This window comes from Lupinus angustifolius, chromosome LG12, assembly GCF_001865875.1.
Source record: "Lupinus angustifolius cultivar Tanjil chromosome LG12, LupAngTanjil_v1.0, whole genome shotgun sequence".
Lineage (NCBI taxonomy): Eukaryota > Viridiplantae > Streptophyta > Magnoliopsida > Fabales > Fabaceae > Lupinus > Lupinus angustifolius.
The window spans coordinates 15,127,852-15,144,903 of record NC_032020.1 but is presented as its reverse complement, the minus strand read 5'-3'; positions in this window follow the sequence as shown (position 1 = coordinate 15,144,903).

The window sequence follows — 17,052 nt, the reverse complement described above, 5'->3', positions numbered from 1 at the left end:
GCTTTCGACTTTAGTAATTATAGGAATCTATATTGATACTGTGATAACGACGCTTACAAAGACATTAAGAGAAAACTTTATCTCCGGATAGCTTATAATTTCTTATTCTATGAAAACTTATAATTGCTTATTCTCCAACTATTTATTTACTATGTGAAAAGGGAAGACAGTTGCATCTAATTATGTCGTTAGAAAAATAAACGTTAAATTAATGTATAGTTACTTATAGTAGTTGAGAGAAATTTTAATTTGGCTTTTATATATTAGAAGAGGGAGAATATGCAAGTCCAATCAGCTTTAGTGTTTATCAAAATCACGACTAGAAAATTTAAATATTTATTGATTTTTCTAATTTATGCAACAATGCTGCTTTGGGTACTGGGTAGGATAAGTGGATAACTTTTTAAAGAATTGGTTCATTCAAAGCCGTATTTGACAGGACTTGCATAGTTTGGAGAGAAAAAAAACTGTATATTATTACTTAATGTTGGGAAATTCAACACTAATTTCCATCCTATGATATAAAATGGACATTTATGGAAGTGTCAAGTAGATAAAGAAAATAGAGAAGAGTGGAAGAATAACATCAAAAATTTTAACATGGAAAAACCTCCTCAATGTGAAAGGAAACAAACACGTGACTTAGTCCAAAAAATATCTCCACTATATAAAGTAGGATTACAATATTTGACTTTATCTTACAAAGATAATAACACTCAATCTCACCCAAAAATGATGAAAATACAAACTCTCTAGTATTTCACTAAGAATACAAATCTCACATTATGTGGATATAAACTCTTTCACTTTCTCCCTATGTTATTTTTTCTCACTTGCTTGATACATCTCTTCCTCACAACTTTGAACTTTGATGTCATATTTATCAAGACACTTTGAAAAGTACTACTCCAACTTTTTAAGTTAGATTTCATAATTTCAAGACTTAAGGAGTAATTCCAAGACCTTGGAATAATCATCATTGAATTATTCAATGATTTATCTACTAGATTTATTGGTCTTGCTTCCACATCAACTAGAAAGGATTCCCAACACTTAACCATATTATTACCTTATTGGAGAGAAAAAATTGTGTATGAGGTAATTCTTCTTGGAATTTTTTTTAATAATGTGAAAATGCAAGATAAGGAAATAAAAGTATAAAGTGAATGTCGAAAAATTAAAATATGAATCATATTCTAATATATATACATCGTGTTTAATATTATCTTAATTCCTTAAAGGCAATGTTTAACAAAATTCATTTATTAAAAAGTGGAATATAATAATTTTCTATCCCAAGCTCAATTACCATGCTATTTCTTATTTTCTTTATTTAATTGTGTCTTAAAATACATAGTTAAAAGGAAAACAATCTTTAATAAATACATGAAATTAACATCCCGTGTGAGACAGCAGCACATGGTTTGCACTCAAAAATCAAACTATAAAGCTTTGTAGGGACCAACGTATCCCTCTCCGTAGTTCTTCCTTTATGCTTTGATATATTAAATTTCCCGAACCGCATACTTCGTCAGAATTTCACATTTAAGACCAAGATTATCGTATACTATTATGCTGACTTGGCAGAACGAGAACCTCTTACGATAATACACGTAACGATATTAACTTATCCTGAAAAGCGTAAATGCAGTTGACACTTGGGCCTACGTGAGAGGCCCTCTCCAATGACTTGTATCCATCTATGTCCCCATTAGATTGTGAATAAGATTTGAAGTATCAACCGATATCTCAAATCATACCTTGCACTAATGAAAACATGCTACTTAAAAAATTAAAAATTTATTGATTTCTATTTTTACATTAATGTTATTAGTCTGTTATATAGTTTAAGATATATTTTGAGACAACAAATCTTTCTTAATAGATTTTGAATGATGCCCTCTCAATTTTAGGTCATCCTAACCATTCTAAATAAATTATGGATACTAGTGTATTTTTGTTGGGGCAATTGTTATTGCATAGTTAAAACTCCTAAAATCATTCATAGATAATTTATAAATATTTGTATAATCATTCTTTCACACTTGGTATAAAGCATATTGTTTAAATTTTAGTTTATAATTGTTTTTTAGTGTTAAGAGTAGATGGTCGGGAGCTGAGGATGGATGGCCGGAAGAGTATGTCCGGTTAGCGTAGGAAAACGGGTAACTTAGTCGAATGATCTTCTGGGCCCGTCGGGGGCAGTACCTGAAAAGGTTCTCCGACGATCAAGTCAATAGAATATTCTAGAGAGAGAATGAGAGTAAATAAGAGAGAAGTTAGAATAATAAATATAGCAATAAATTAGAGGATGATAGGTTCATTGTACTCTATGTGTGGTCTCTTCTATTTATAGGGCTTAGGATATGCTGAGTTGACATCTGATCATTGGCCAACATTTAACAGGTACGAGGAACACATTTTGATCGTCCTTACCTAACTTGCAGATTTATCCTTGTCGATTTGTCGGGGGCAGGTAGAATATTCAGGTGGCATGATAGGTGGTATGTGGTCTGACACTAATGGCGAGTCAGCGGCACATTAAATGTTATGTCAAATATGCATTAAATAGCATGCCTGAAGTGCATTAAATAATTTGTCAGATGCCTTAATGTCGCGCCAGGAGCATTTATTGCATCTGCCATGGGTAGATCCATCTGAGGCGAACGACGGGGACATGCGAAGTACTGCACGGGTTGCTTAGGTAAAAGGGGACAGTCCGAGGATGTCGGGCTAATAGATTCTTTTGAGGTTGGAGGCCTGAGTGAGAGCGGGTTGGAACAGTTACCCCTGGTCTATTAGGCTGGTCAATGGTGATCGGGCTAGTAGACTTTGGGGTTGACAGTCTGCGGTATGATCAAACTGGAATATTTGCCCTTAGTCTATTAGGTCGGTCAAAGGTGACCGGACTAGTAGGCTTTGGCTGGTCAGAGGTGGCCGAGTTAATAGACTTGGATCATTCTGATTTGGTAGTAATGGAATAGGGGTAGGTTCTTTAGGTAAGTGTAGGTATAGGTCATGATGGCTAAGGGTTTTTATCGGACACATGGGGGGATGCTTGGTGTTTCATCTTAAATTAGGATGATAGATCAACGCGTCTGTTCGTTTCAGTTCCGCTGCCTGGGTTTCTGTGTCACCGTTGGATTGTCCTTAAGTGATTTTGAACGGGTGGATGCATATTTTGGGCTGGGCCCCTGGGAAGGTCCGGGCTTAGGGTTTTCCCTATAAATAGGGATTTCTCCCTTCATTCTTCTTCACTTTTGCTTTCTGAGAAATTGTCTCCTGCCGAGCATATGCATTGTTTGAATTTGACCATCAATTTTCTTCTAGAATCTTCAACTACCCTTAACTGGGTAACTTTCTCTTTTTGTTTCGCTTTTTTAATAACATTGTAGGCAGACATGACATCATTAGACAGGGATTCGAGCCCCGATGGGGTGGAGATCTTACTCGGAACTCAACCCATTTTTACTAGCACAACTCGCCACCGCCGTCAACAAGGGCAACATGTTGCTGCCCCAGTTAGTAGTCGTTCCTCTTGGAGGCTATCTATCCAGCTGTCCTTGTCGACCTTGTGGCACAACCTGAGGGAGAAAAAGGTTGGACATGGGGCGTCCTTGATTGACCGAGTGATTTTCTCAGATAAGTGGTGCCCAATCTTGGATAATATGTCTAGTTTGGATTCTGACATTTCTTCTAATGACAGGTCTATTATGTGGCATAATTTTTCTGATCAAGCGGATCAGTTTACCATCCTAGAGGACATGGCGGGTAGCGAGTGCCTCTATTGGTGGGTTGATCAAGAGGTTAAGGGGACTCCGTCTTATTTCCCTCCAGACGTATGCCCGACAGTAGAAGTGTTGACACGGCGAGCTAATGACATTCAGTGGTACACCCCTACTGCTAGGGAGCAGGTATGCATGACATCTTATTTTAGACTTAGAATAGATGAAGTTTATATATGTATGAGCAGGTCTGCCACTGAATAGGGGTGAAGGTCCATTTTGATGGGTGGTAAACAAAAGTGTTGCAACACCTTCAGGTGACACCCTCTTAGTTGCACCCCAACTCATGTGCCTTTATTCGAGCCTTCAAACTTTTATGTGAGGTCATGAAGCGACCTTGCACACTCCGTTTATTCTTCTGGATGTTCCGGGTGACGCATAACTCTAACAAAGACGAGGCTCGGGCTGGGCGTCGTGGGTGGATGTCTCTTCAGTCTCGGAATAGGCGAGCTCTGCTCCTGCACTTCGAGGGTTTTGTGAAGAGCTGGAAGGGCGACTATTTTCTGGTCGAGTCTCGAGGGACGCGTCATAACTGGGCGTATGGTCCTGACAACGTCCTTCTTTTCCCCTTTTCTTGGAATGTGGGGATTCACCATAGGCCGACCAACTCCTTTAGTTTCTCCTATGATCAATTGGATGATTAGGAGAGGAGGCCGACGAATGAGATGTTAGCTTGGGTTAAAGAGGGTCGTTCAATCCTTTGCTACAAACTGGTTCAAGGCGACCAAGTCTTTGAGGAGGCAGTCGGTATGCATCCGACTATCTATATCTTGTTTGTGTTTGTTGATTTTTTGTCTGAACTTTTTCATTTGTATCTTTCAATAGAGTGGCTATGGGGGATCAAACATACCGTAACAGGCTTCTAAAGCGAGCAACTACTAAGAGGAAGGATGCAGAAAACAGCAAGTGTCTCAGGTTGAGTCTACCTACACGGACTGAGGGTCCTCCTTCTAATCCTCGAAGGGAAACATCCCAAGAAAGCGGGTCTGGTAGCCCTCTCGAGGCGGCCTCAAAGGAGGGTACCCAACCTGGAAAATAAAGGTCAGGCAAGTCATCTGACAAGGGTAAATATGCCCCCTCCGTCTTAAGACTACTTACAATATTCCCAGGATTGTTGAAAAGGGCTTGGTCAACCCGGTGGTGAAGGATGTCATGGACGGGGTACCCCTGGTGGATCTGTTGAGGAGTACCCGGGAAGCTGGGGTTATGGTGGCTTCCGTCACCAAATACCTCGAAGGTGAGGGGGTGCTCGCCACCCGGATCAGGGAGAACCCTTTGGCCAACCTCTTGAAACTTCATTTGGGCGAGCTTCGTAAGTTAGAGGAGAAGCATACTGAAGTGGTGAAGAATTTGGAGGCTCATAACCTCTCGCCTGTTGAGCAACTCTCTATTGTGTCCCTCCAATTGAAGGATGCCCGGGTGGCGGAAATGTTGGCCAAGATAGACCTGGGTGCCGCTAAAGGGAGGCGTTGGCTCTGGCTGATTGGCTTCATAGGAGTAAAGACGAGAGGCTTCAACTTTGGGACAAGTTGAAGACATCGAAGGCTGAAAATGCCCGAGTGCATAAGGAGTTGGATGACCTTAAGGCTGCCTACCTGAAGCTAGAGGATGATGTTGATAGGGTAGCTAATAGTGGCTGGGATAATGCCATTGCCCATGTCGGCTTGATTTATCCTGATGTTGATTGGTTTTAGGCTAGGATAGATACCCGGGTTACCCCCGAGGGTGAGCTTGTTATGGATGACGATGAAGGCCCCTTTGCTCTCCCAGTTCCGGCCAGAGATGGCGGGGTACTTAGTTTTTGTTTTTGTTTTTATTTTGCTTCTGCCCTTGTAATTTCTCTTTTTTAATGAAGACTTTGTTATCTACCATGTTATTTTGCTTCTGCATTTGTTATCTTTAGCTAGAGTAATCAAATCAATCGATCGATCATTCGAATAACTTAATCGACTGGATAATTAAACCGATAATTCGAATATTCGGACAAATAATCGGCGGAATAATTAGTAATGAGAACATGGTAATGAGAAAGTCATGTGGATCGGTGAACCGATATTTTAATTTTAAAGAAAATATGAAATATTGATGAGCAATATATTGCACACTATTCATAACCTTAATTTAGCATGATTGATGATTCTTGGTGCCTAATTGACTTTGTTTCACATGGTTTAGTGTTTTAGACTTTATTAGACTAATATTCCTAAAATGAGTTAATTTGGGATTATTTGACCTTATTAAATCTATTATCATTTTCAGATCACATTTGGCACCAATGGCATTTTGGGCATTATGGAAGTCGAGGATATGTGTTGAAGTGAAGATTGTATTTTTAATTTAGGAGTTGTTTTTATTGTATTTTAGTTTTGGGCTCATTGTTTAGGCTCAATTCGGTTTATGTGTGTTTGAGGGGTTAAATTCGGATTCCCCACTCCAAACACACACACTTTTTCACTTTGTCTCACTAAACATAAACACATTTTCTATTTTCCCTATTTTTTGCTCTGCTAGGGTTTCACTCCTTTTTCATTTTTCATTTTCGGTTTGTTCTTCCATTGCCATGGAAGGCTAAATTTCTGGACTAAGTTCTTTTGGTAATGTATCACAACTCTTGAGGTTTTGTTATTAATGCATTTTCGGTTTCTTTATTGTTGATTTCTTCTATCTTATTTATGAATATGGTTTGCTTAATTCCATTGCTTAGAAACTGGTTGGTTGAGTTTATCTTCACTTAGTTGATTTACTCTCTATAGTACATGAATGCTTAGTTCATGTGAATTTATTTATCGTTTCATGCTTATACTGATTTCACTTAGTTTGAGGTTTAGGTTCTGGAACTTTGAATTGATTATCGCTTAGTTAATTGATTCTCAACAAATTCGGAAGTTAATGGTTGGAATCTGAAAATAATCTTTTCAAACCGATGATTGAGTTGTGAACAAACAAACCAAAGGGATTTAGTCATTTTATTACATTGTTTAACTACTGTTTCTGAAATTGATTTATGTTCATACTATCCAACAACAAAAACCCCCCTTGTGTGTGTGTGAGTATAAGGTGTTTGAAGCTTTGCTTGAAAGATAATCCTTAGGAAACGACATAAGAGTCACTTCCGAGTACTGCAGTTTTAATTGTTATATTATTTGTATCGGGTACAACCTCGATCAAATACCCATTAAGTAACACTTGCTCGGTTTTGATATTTTGTTGAACAAGAATGTTAATAACCAGTGAACTGATATTTTAACTTGAATGAGAATATGGAATACCCGTTAAGTAAAAGTTGTTCGGTTTTGATATTTTTCTGAACTTGGATGATAATAACCGGTGAACTGATATTCTAACTTGAATGAGAATATGGAATACCCATTAAGTAACAGTTGCTCGGGTTTAATATTTTGTTGAACTTGAATGATAATAACCGATGAACTGATATTTTAACTTGAATGAGAATATGGAATATCTATTAAGTAACAGTTGCTCGGTTTTGATATTTTGTTGAACTAGAATGTTAATAACTGGTGAACTGATATTTTAATTTGAATGAGAATATGGAATACCCATTAAGTAATAGTTGCTCGGTTTAGGATGTTGGCGACCAAGAGGACTTGGTCTTGGCTTGGTTTGGATACTGAATCGCCGATAGGGGGACTAACTCTCGCCTCTAGGGTATGATGTTGGTGGCCAAGAGGACTTGGTCCTGGCTTGGTTTGGATATTGAATCGCTGCCAGAGGGGAGTGGCCCTCGCCTGTGGGGTATGATGTTTGCGACCAAGAGGACTTGGTCCTGGCCTGGTTTGGATATTGAATCTCGGCCAGGGGGACTGGCCCTCGCCTCTGGGGTATGATGTTGGCGGCCAAGAGGACTTGGTCCTGACTTGGTTTGGATATTGAATCGTCGCCAGAAGGGGGACTGGCCCTCGCCTCTAGGGTATGATGTTGGCGACCAATAGGACTTGGTCCTGGCTTGGTTTGGATATTGAATTGCCACCATTGGGGGGACTAGCCCTCACCTCTAGGGTATGATGTTGGCGATCAAGAGGACTTGTAAGACATTCGAATAATACCTCGTTAACATATAAGTGGGCTTCGGTTACATGTTTTTGCTTAGTCGTATAAAGGTTTGACACTGATTTACATTTTCAAGTGAAAAATTGTCGTAGGTTTCCCGAGTTCCAAGTATGGGGGATTTGTTTCCCTGCTAGGTCTTCAAGCTTGTAGGGCCCTTTGCTGGTCTTGATGGTTTCTCGGTATGGCCCTTCCCAATCGGGTGCTAGCTTGCCTTTTGTTTTTCCGATGTCAGCCCTTCTGAGTACTAAGCTGCTCGTTTCAAAGTCTCGGGGTACCACCGTTCTATTGTATTTTTCAATGGCTCTTCTTTTGACAGCAGTCTCTCTGATTCTAGCTCGGACTCTCTTCTCTTCGATCCAGTCTAAGTTATTCCTAAAGATGGTCGAGTTAACCGTTTCATCAAAGTGTACTGTCCGGCAGGTGGGTTTGCCGATCTCCACTTGGATCATAGCCTCAGACCCGTAAGTAAGGTTGAAAGGTGATGCCCCGGCGGTGGAGTGAGGAGTTGTATGGTAAGCCCATAGGACATGATGTAACTGTTCTGGCCATGCGCCTTTGGCTTCTTGTAATCTTCTTTTTATTCCTTGGTGAATGACTTTGTTAGTCGCTTCCATCTGACCATTTGTTTAAGGGTGTTCAACCGAATTGAAGTGTTGTTTAGTACGAAGACCTGACAGTAGTCCTCTGAATTTCCGATCATAAAATTGAGTTCTATTGTTGGTGACTATTGCAGCAGGAATCCCAAACCTTGTTATGATATTTTTTCAAGTAAATTTCCGGATGTTGGCCACTGTGATGTTGGATAAGGGTTCAACTTCAATCCACTTATTGAAGGAGTCGATCGCCACTATTAGGAATTTAAGTTGTCCTGTTGCTGGTGGAAATGGTCCCAGAATATAGCATTCCCCATCTGCAAAATGGACACGAGGTCATTGTTGTAGTTAGCTCTTCAGGAGGGGCTTTGTGGAGGTCAGGAAATAGTTGGCAGAGAATGCATTTCTTGGTGAACTCATAGGAATCTTTATCCTCAATAATATCCGACTTAGAGTATCTTCTTGGTGAGTGGTGATGCGCCAAGGTGATGACCGCAACTCCCTTCGTGGATTTCTTGGAGGACATACCGAGCCCTATCGGGGCCGAGGCATTTAAGCATAAGAGTAAAAAAAACCTGTGATACAGACAACCCTGCATCATAGTGATCCATGAACTATACCTGAGGAATCTTTGCATGTCCTTATGATTCGTTGGCAAGTCGTCGTTGGACAAGTATATGATATTGGGCCGATCCAGTCGTCCGAGATCTATGTTTGCTCGACGGTCATGACACTTGGTCGTAGGATTGTTTCTTGAACCACTAATCTGTTGTTACACGGGCTCTTCGTGCTTGCTAGCTTGGACAAAATATCAGCCCAAATGTTTTGTTCCCTTGGGACGTGCTGGATGGAGGCTGTTTCAAACTTGGTCATTAATTCCTTAACCTTGGTCAGGTATTTTTCGAGTAACACGTCTTTTGTTTGATAGACCCCGTAATCAGAGAGACAAAGAGTTGGGAATTGCTGCAAATGGAGTTTTTTTCCACCCCGATTTCTCGGGCTAACTGCAAACTCGCAATGCACGCTTCATATTTTGCTTGATTATTTGATGTAGGAAAGGTGAATGTCAGTGAGTGCTCGATGGTCATCCCCTGACTATTGTCTAATAAGACTCCTGCCCCGCTGCCCCGAGGGTTGGATGAACCGTCAACATATATGGTCCATATTTGCTTTGAACTATTCGGCTGTGTGGTCAACTCGGCAACGAAGTCGGACAGGGCTTGGCTTTTGATGGCCATGTAAGACTGAGATTGCAACTAAGAGAGGGGGGAGTGAATTAGTTGACATAAAAATTATGGCCACTTTTTCTACAATACCAAGAGTTAAGAGCAGCGGAAATAATTTGCAGAAAATACCAAGTACATAATTGAAGAAATAAAGAGAGAGAAGAAAGTACACCGGAATTCTATACTAGTTCACCTTCTTATCCACCGAACGCTACGTCCAGTACTCTTGCAGCACAAGAGATTTTTCACTAAATATTATGAGTTGTAATTACAATATCTCACCCCGAGACTTGTATGTACCTTACACACTCACTAATACTTATCACCTTAGAAAACATTTTTCCAAGTAACTCTATCCCATTTCTTATCACACCCCTGAAAGAAAGTATTTACAATGAATGAAGAATGACAACAGTGGCTTCAATTGCCTTTACAAGTATGAGATGTGATATCACTTGCAATCTAATAACTCTCTTGTATACTAAGTAATGTTGCTCAATAGGTTTATAAAATTTTGAAACAATTACTTCAAGAAACTCAGAAAAAATCTTTTTTGAAAGTTTAAGAAATGAGTGCAAAAGTGCAGAAAAATAGTGAGAGAATTTTTCAGAATCGTGTGAGAGTTGTATGAAAGTTGTGTTGTGATTATGAGTTTTAATGCCTTTATATAGGCTTTCTGACTAGCCAAAATTCCTCTTTGAAAGGGTAGGAATTGATTGGAATGAAACCATGTCTTTTGGGTTGAAACTCATTCACTTTGAATTTGAAAATCTGATGCAACAACTCTTAGTAATCGATTACAACATTGAGTAATCGATTATCCAAATTTTCTATCCACTAATCATTTATTTTTGAATTAGAGTAATCCATTACAACAAGTTGAGTAATCGGTTACTCAACTTTAATAACACTAGTAATTTGTTACTCAAAGACAGTAATGGATTACTCTGATCAGTTTTAAGTTAGATAACTCTTTTCTCACACTTGTAACCTGTTACTTAGATGAAGTAACCTATTACACACTATTTTTGAAAATTGTTTTAAGTATTTTAAAGTGTTTCAATTCTTTTATAAAAATAGTTTGAGCATTACTACTATTGTATAATCAAAAGTATAGGATAGAAGTACCTATGTAGACTTAGACTAAAAGTCTTGAATGTCTTGAAGCTGAATCTTCATTGTCTTTATAAGTATTCTCGCTTTTCTTCTTTTTGGTAATGTTGGTGTCTTCATCAAAACCGTGCCAAGGTCAGGAGCAAGATCTAAACCTTCTAAGTTTCATGCTCAATCTTCCTCATCTGCTATCATGCCTTCAAATCAGATGATTATGGATAAGTTGATTTCTCTTCGAGGCTACATCACTAACCGGATGGATGCATTTGATGCTCAGAATCAACAAGTCCATTTTGAACTTCATCGTCTCTCTTCTAAGTTGAGTAGCGTGGACATTGATGAAGGCAGTTCTGAGCCTGAGAGATGATCTTCTAGGCCCGCCGAGGGAGGTACCCGAAAAGGTTCTCCGACGATCAAGTAGAGTATTCTCGAGAGAGAACGGGAGTAAATAAGAGATAAGTTAGAGTAATAAATCTAGCAATAAATGAGAGGATGATAGATTGATTCTACTATGTGTGTGGTCTCTTCTATTTATAGGGCTTATGAGATGTTGAGTTGACATCTGGTCATTGGCCAGCATCTAACGAGTACGAGGGACGCATTCTGGTCGTCCTTACCTAACCTGCATATCTGTCCTTATCGATTTGTCGGGGGCAGGTAGAATGTCCAGACGGTGTGACATGTTGTATGTGGTCTGACACTGATGGCGAGTCAATAACGCATTAAATGCTATATCAAAGCTGCATTAAATAGCATGCCTGAAGTGCATTAAATAATGTGTCAATGGCCTTAATGTCGCATCAGGAGCATTCATTGCATCTGCCACAGGTATATCCATCTGAGGCGAGCGGCGGGGACATGCTGAGTAGTACTACACGGGCTGCTCGGGTAAAAGGGAACAATCCAATGATGTCGGGCTAATAGATTTTTTGAGGTTGGAGGCCCGGGTGAGACTGGGTTGGAACAATACTCATTTTCATAATTTGATATATTAAAATACACTTTTATAATTAAAGTGAAAAATATTTTAAAATGGGTTTTTAAAAAGGTACTTTGACATGAATAGATCAACTACTTATAATCAAATATACACAAAAAATCCAATTTTCACAACTAACTCAAATGCACCCTAAATGGAAAATGTTGATTCATAAGATAGTGGGGAGATAATAGGGAATGAAAATAGGAATCCAACTTTATTCAAAAGTGATTGTGCTGACAAAACCAACGTGAGTGTCCTTGTTAAGCAGTTAAGAGAGGGTTTTGATATAAATCACAACCAATGTTAGTTGGCTTGGGATGAAGAATGGTGGTTCGGAAAAGGATGCTAAGGTTGGTATTTGACAGTTACATTGCAACATCCTTATATAAACTCAAACACCTGGTGCTCAATGCTCGCTGCAATGTGGCAGTCTTTCTCAATACAAACAATTTATGTTTTGTGCACATGCAATACTATATGTGATTTCACATCAAAGCCGGCCATTTGTTTTCTTTTCTTTTTTTTGTTTTTTTTAGTGTAGACAGAATTTCATGCAATTATTATTGCTTTATTGGTTGGTTAGAAAACTAAAAATATTTTTTGGTTCTCTTTGGCATATCAAACATGTATTTTTAAATAATTAAAATCTTGTAAAATAAGAGTTGAAAATTAGGAAATTATAAGTTGGCTGGTTAATTATTATTATTTTTAAATAATTAAAATCTTGTAAAATAAGGAGCTAATCTTTTTTAGAGTACATGGTTACTCTTCTCAACTAGTTAGTTAATTAAATATAATCGTCTGATAAAATTAATTTATAAGTGACCTGATATTTATAAAATAAGTTCTTAAGTATTGACATAAAAGTTGATTGTAACTTATCAAATAAATTTCTGATTAGATCACAATTAAGTAGTTTGTTTTTTGTTAAATGAGCTAATACTTATAAGTTACCCTATAACTGTACCAAAGACAAGCTATACACTAAAATTGAAGTACCCCTCAAAACTCAAAAGTACTCACATTTTAATGTACGCCAAAAAAATTAGGGCACCTTTATTCATCTTCTTTTCGGAAATAAAATGGTTATTTTTACTAACAAGAATTACACCGACATTTACTTTTAGGAATAAAAAATAATAATTACAGGTTGCAAAATAGACAGCTATTTTGAGAGATTATATTTAAAAAAACATTTTTAATTAAAACGACCCACTTTTTAAAGCTTAAAACTAATGAATTAAATATTGCGTGCAATTTTGGGTAGGGTATCTACCGACGCTTTAGTTGCTTTGAAGAGAAAGCCCACTTTTTAAGTACTCTTCCCATTTTGGTTGTGTGAATTGTCAATTGAAGCATACGTACTTGGTCCTAATTAATTTCTTAGCCAGAATACATACTCCGATGTTTGAGGAAACAAGCGATGAGGATCCAAATGTAGTATACCATCATTATCATCATTCATAAACAAACAAAGTTATAAGGTAAATTCAATAATCATTTTTTGGCTGCAACATTATAGAATGAAAAACATTTTGTATAAACAAATGTTAGTATATCAGTAGAAAAACATTTAAAGTAGATAGGATGAGGCACAACTAACTATTTTCAGCCATTTGTATAGGGAGGGACCAAATGAGGCCCTTATGCTAAATGGTTCAACATCAAAAGAACGGTTCCAAAGAATTATTTCATGCATCACATGGGGCAGCACTTTGTTCTTCACGAAATGGGACAATGGAGATAGCTACCTAATTGTCAAATTATTCACCAGTCACAATAGCTCAAAACTTTAATTTTTGTCTTTCTACCAATAGCATTATCCCCACCTTCTCCTAGTTATGGTTCCTATTCACAAATTTACTAACTAGTATTAGCCATGACTATGAATCATGCTTATTCTGATATACATATGAGAACAAAGAATATTGCTAATTGATGCATAAATGCTATGCCATTGATGTGTATATAATATTGAAGATAAGACCAATTCTTCTACCAATATTAATATTAATTGGAGACAATAAAGAATCTCCTTATATAAGAAGATAAATTATCTCTTTCAGCTACTAAAATCATGACATGTATCATATTTAATCATTTTCTAAAAAATATATTTCTAGAACTAAACAAAACAGTATATGTGTCACACTTCTACTTAGGGCTGACAATGAACCGAACCAACTCGGTATTCATTCGAAAATCGATTCGTTATTTAGCTCGATAAACTTGGCTCATGAACCAATAAGCTGAACTTGAGCTGAAAATTGAGTTCGTTAAATAAACGAGTCGAATTTGAGTTGGATATAGTTCGACTCGTTTGGATCATGAGCTGACTCGATATATATATATATATATATATATAAAACTAATTTTTAAGTTTATTACTACCTATATATTATTTTTTATATTTATTGATATTATATATATAAATAAGATTATATATATATATATAACTTTTTGGAAGTATTTTTTTCAAAATTTAATTAATTATTTGAGTTGTCCAAATGAACCATTCGAACTGAACCGAACAGTTTACGAACTTTAACCGAGCCGAACTCGAGCTAAAATAATAACTCGAGTCGAGTTTCGACCCGAACCAATCCTTATCGAGCTGAACCGAGTTGAGTTCTGGTTTGACTCGGTTCGACTCGTTTCCAGCCCTGCAGTTCTATTAACTGAAGGAAATAAATTATCTGATAACATGAGGAGATATTTTATTATGTTAATTGAATTATTTTATCATGTTACATTGTCTTTATTTACTGTCCCCAACAATCCCGTGTCAATTATTGGTATGTTAAAGCATATAGGTCAACTGTTACTAATTAGCATCAAATCATCACTATCATGCATCAGTTATTTATTTAGTTGGCATAGCTGTACTCAATTCGTCTATTATAAAATAGAGACAAAGATTCTTGTGTTTCCCACCTTTCTAATGGTTTCCCAAACATTAAGGTTAAAATAATTAAATTGCGGTACCTAAACGGTAATTCTGTTTGGTCCTTTAGTTCACATGTGGTTTTGACAATGTGTGTTTAATTTGTTTGAGTAAAGTCAGTATAATACATTGTTAAGCCATATGTTACGGAACGCAATGTTCAATTACCAAACAAATTCATGTGTGATGTTTTAGCTCTTCCCAGGACCTTGTTATTTTCGAGTTATATGCATTAACAACATTGGTTCCTTTATGATTAATTGGTTTCACATTTAGCTCTCACTTTTTCATTTATGTGAACATTTAAAAAGAGAATAGAGGTTTTTAAATTGAGATTTAATTAGGAGCCTGGATCTAATTAAGAGACAGCTGGGGAGGAATACATAGTTGCACAATCATTTAAAGTTATGAGGTATGTTTATCGTATCCGACACGTTTCACTCCATTTAGTTGATATTATGATTATATATCCTCCAGAAAACAAGTGTTTCTAATTATCTGAAGTAATCATGATCATTTTGCTTCATCAAATATGGTCGCAATCAATTTGGCATAGCTTGTTGTTTACAAGTCAAAAATCTCCCATGATTACATTAGAGGCTAGGGGTGAGCAGGACCCGATACTACCCGCTCACCTAATTTGGTCCGATCATGGTTAAGTCTGAATAGGGTCGAGTCTCATCAGGTTTAGGGCCAGGTTCAAGTTTAAAAATTAAATCGAATCAATATTTAGAGTTGGATATGAGACAAATATAACTCGACTCGGCCTCGTCTTATGGTTACTCACTGATCATATTTGTATGTATTTATTCAATTAAGTACAGGTAGAATAATAACATCTAGTTGGTCGAAAATATTATTAATTCTTTAATTTTTTCATTAAATATACATGATTAACGATATATATATACATATATTATTTAATATTAAGAATATTATTTAAAAGTGGTATGTATTATATTTAATCAGGTCGAGTTCAGGTTCAAAGGTTGACCCAATCGACTTTCAAAGTCGGGTTAGTTTTGGATGTAAAGTCGGATCCTAATTTAAGAAATAATCCGATCAATATTTAAGATTAGAAGAAAAACATATACTCATCCCAACCAATCCATGCTCAATCAAACACCTGTTTTCTACAAAGTAGATTGACACCTTTTTCACATTATGCGCTTCTATCTGTTTTTATTCCCTTCTATGTATTTATGTTACAATTTCCTTTGTCACTTTTACGTTTTATATAGGCATATTTTTATTTGTTTCAGTCCTTTTCTTTTACCCTGGTATGCTTCTCATCAAGGGTTACTGCATCCTTAAGTTCGCCAACTTTTATGAGTACTTGTACTTTAGAATAGGGTTTCTCAATGTATGTTTACTTAAGGATATATTCACAACTCTAGAGTGAGAAACATTTATGTGAGACTAACTCTTGTAATTAACATGATTTTTATCTGTGTCCAAGACTCAAATCTGAAATTGCTTAAGATATTTATATTTGGATACATATTAAAGGTTAAAATGATTATCGAATCCTTATGTCATAATTAAAAAATTCAATAATCTACCAACCATATTGAACCTTGTTGATATAACTCCCATATATGAACATTATGGAAACCCACATAGCCGTACAACCATCTAATGGATTTGTACATATCAAAATCACCATTAGTATAAGGAGAGGAATACATAACCACCCTGACTTATTAATAAATCAATCAGTATCAAAGGGGTGGGGGAAATTTTGTTAGGTGGGTGATTGTTATAAAGGGTATCCCATAGCCAACTATTAGAAAGTTCGAAAGCTAGATCATCGAAGTGAATTTTTTATCAACAATTTTTTTAATTCACCCAACATACATGCAGTTTATGATATAATTTTAAAAAGATCAACTATGCTAGGCCTTATTGATACCTCTTATAAATATTTAATCATGATCAGTGAATTTTAAGGCATGAGGTGAGCCTATAATGATTTGGTTTAAAGATTTGGTTTCTCTCAAATATTTGGACCATATAATGATGACCGGGTGAGCCCATAAATATAACGTTAAAAACAATTGGGACTTATCAAGCCTGTGTTTTTTAACATTAGTGGGCCGAAAGCTAATAATCAACTTATTTTCGTGATTGAGTTTAGATTTAAAGTTTAAACTCCATACTACATATTTTAACCACATAACACATGTAATCTATGTCACGTAGGCAACGTTACATATATGTTTCATTTTGGAAAACAGCAATAAACGTAGTCATGTCTACATGCACGTAAGAAAGTTATGAATGTGTTATAAACACCATAGCAAACTTATTTCCCAATGATTTTTAACTACTTTTTAAC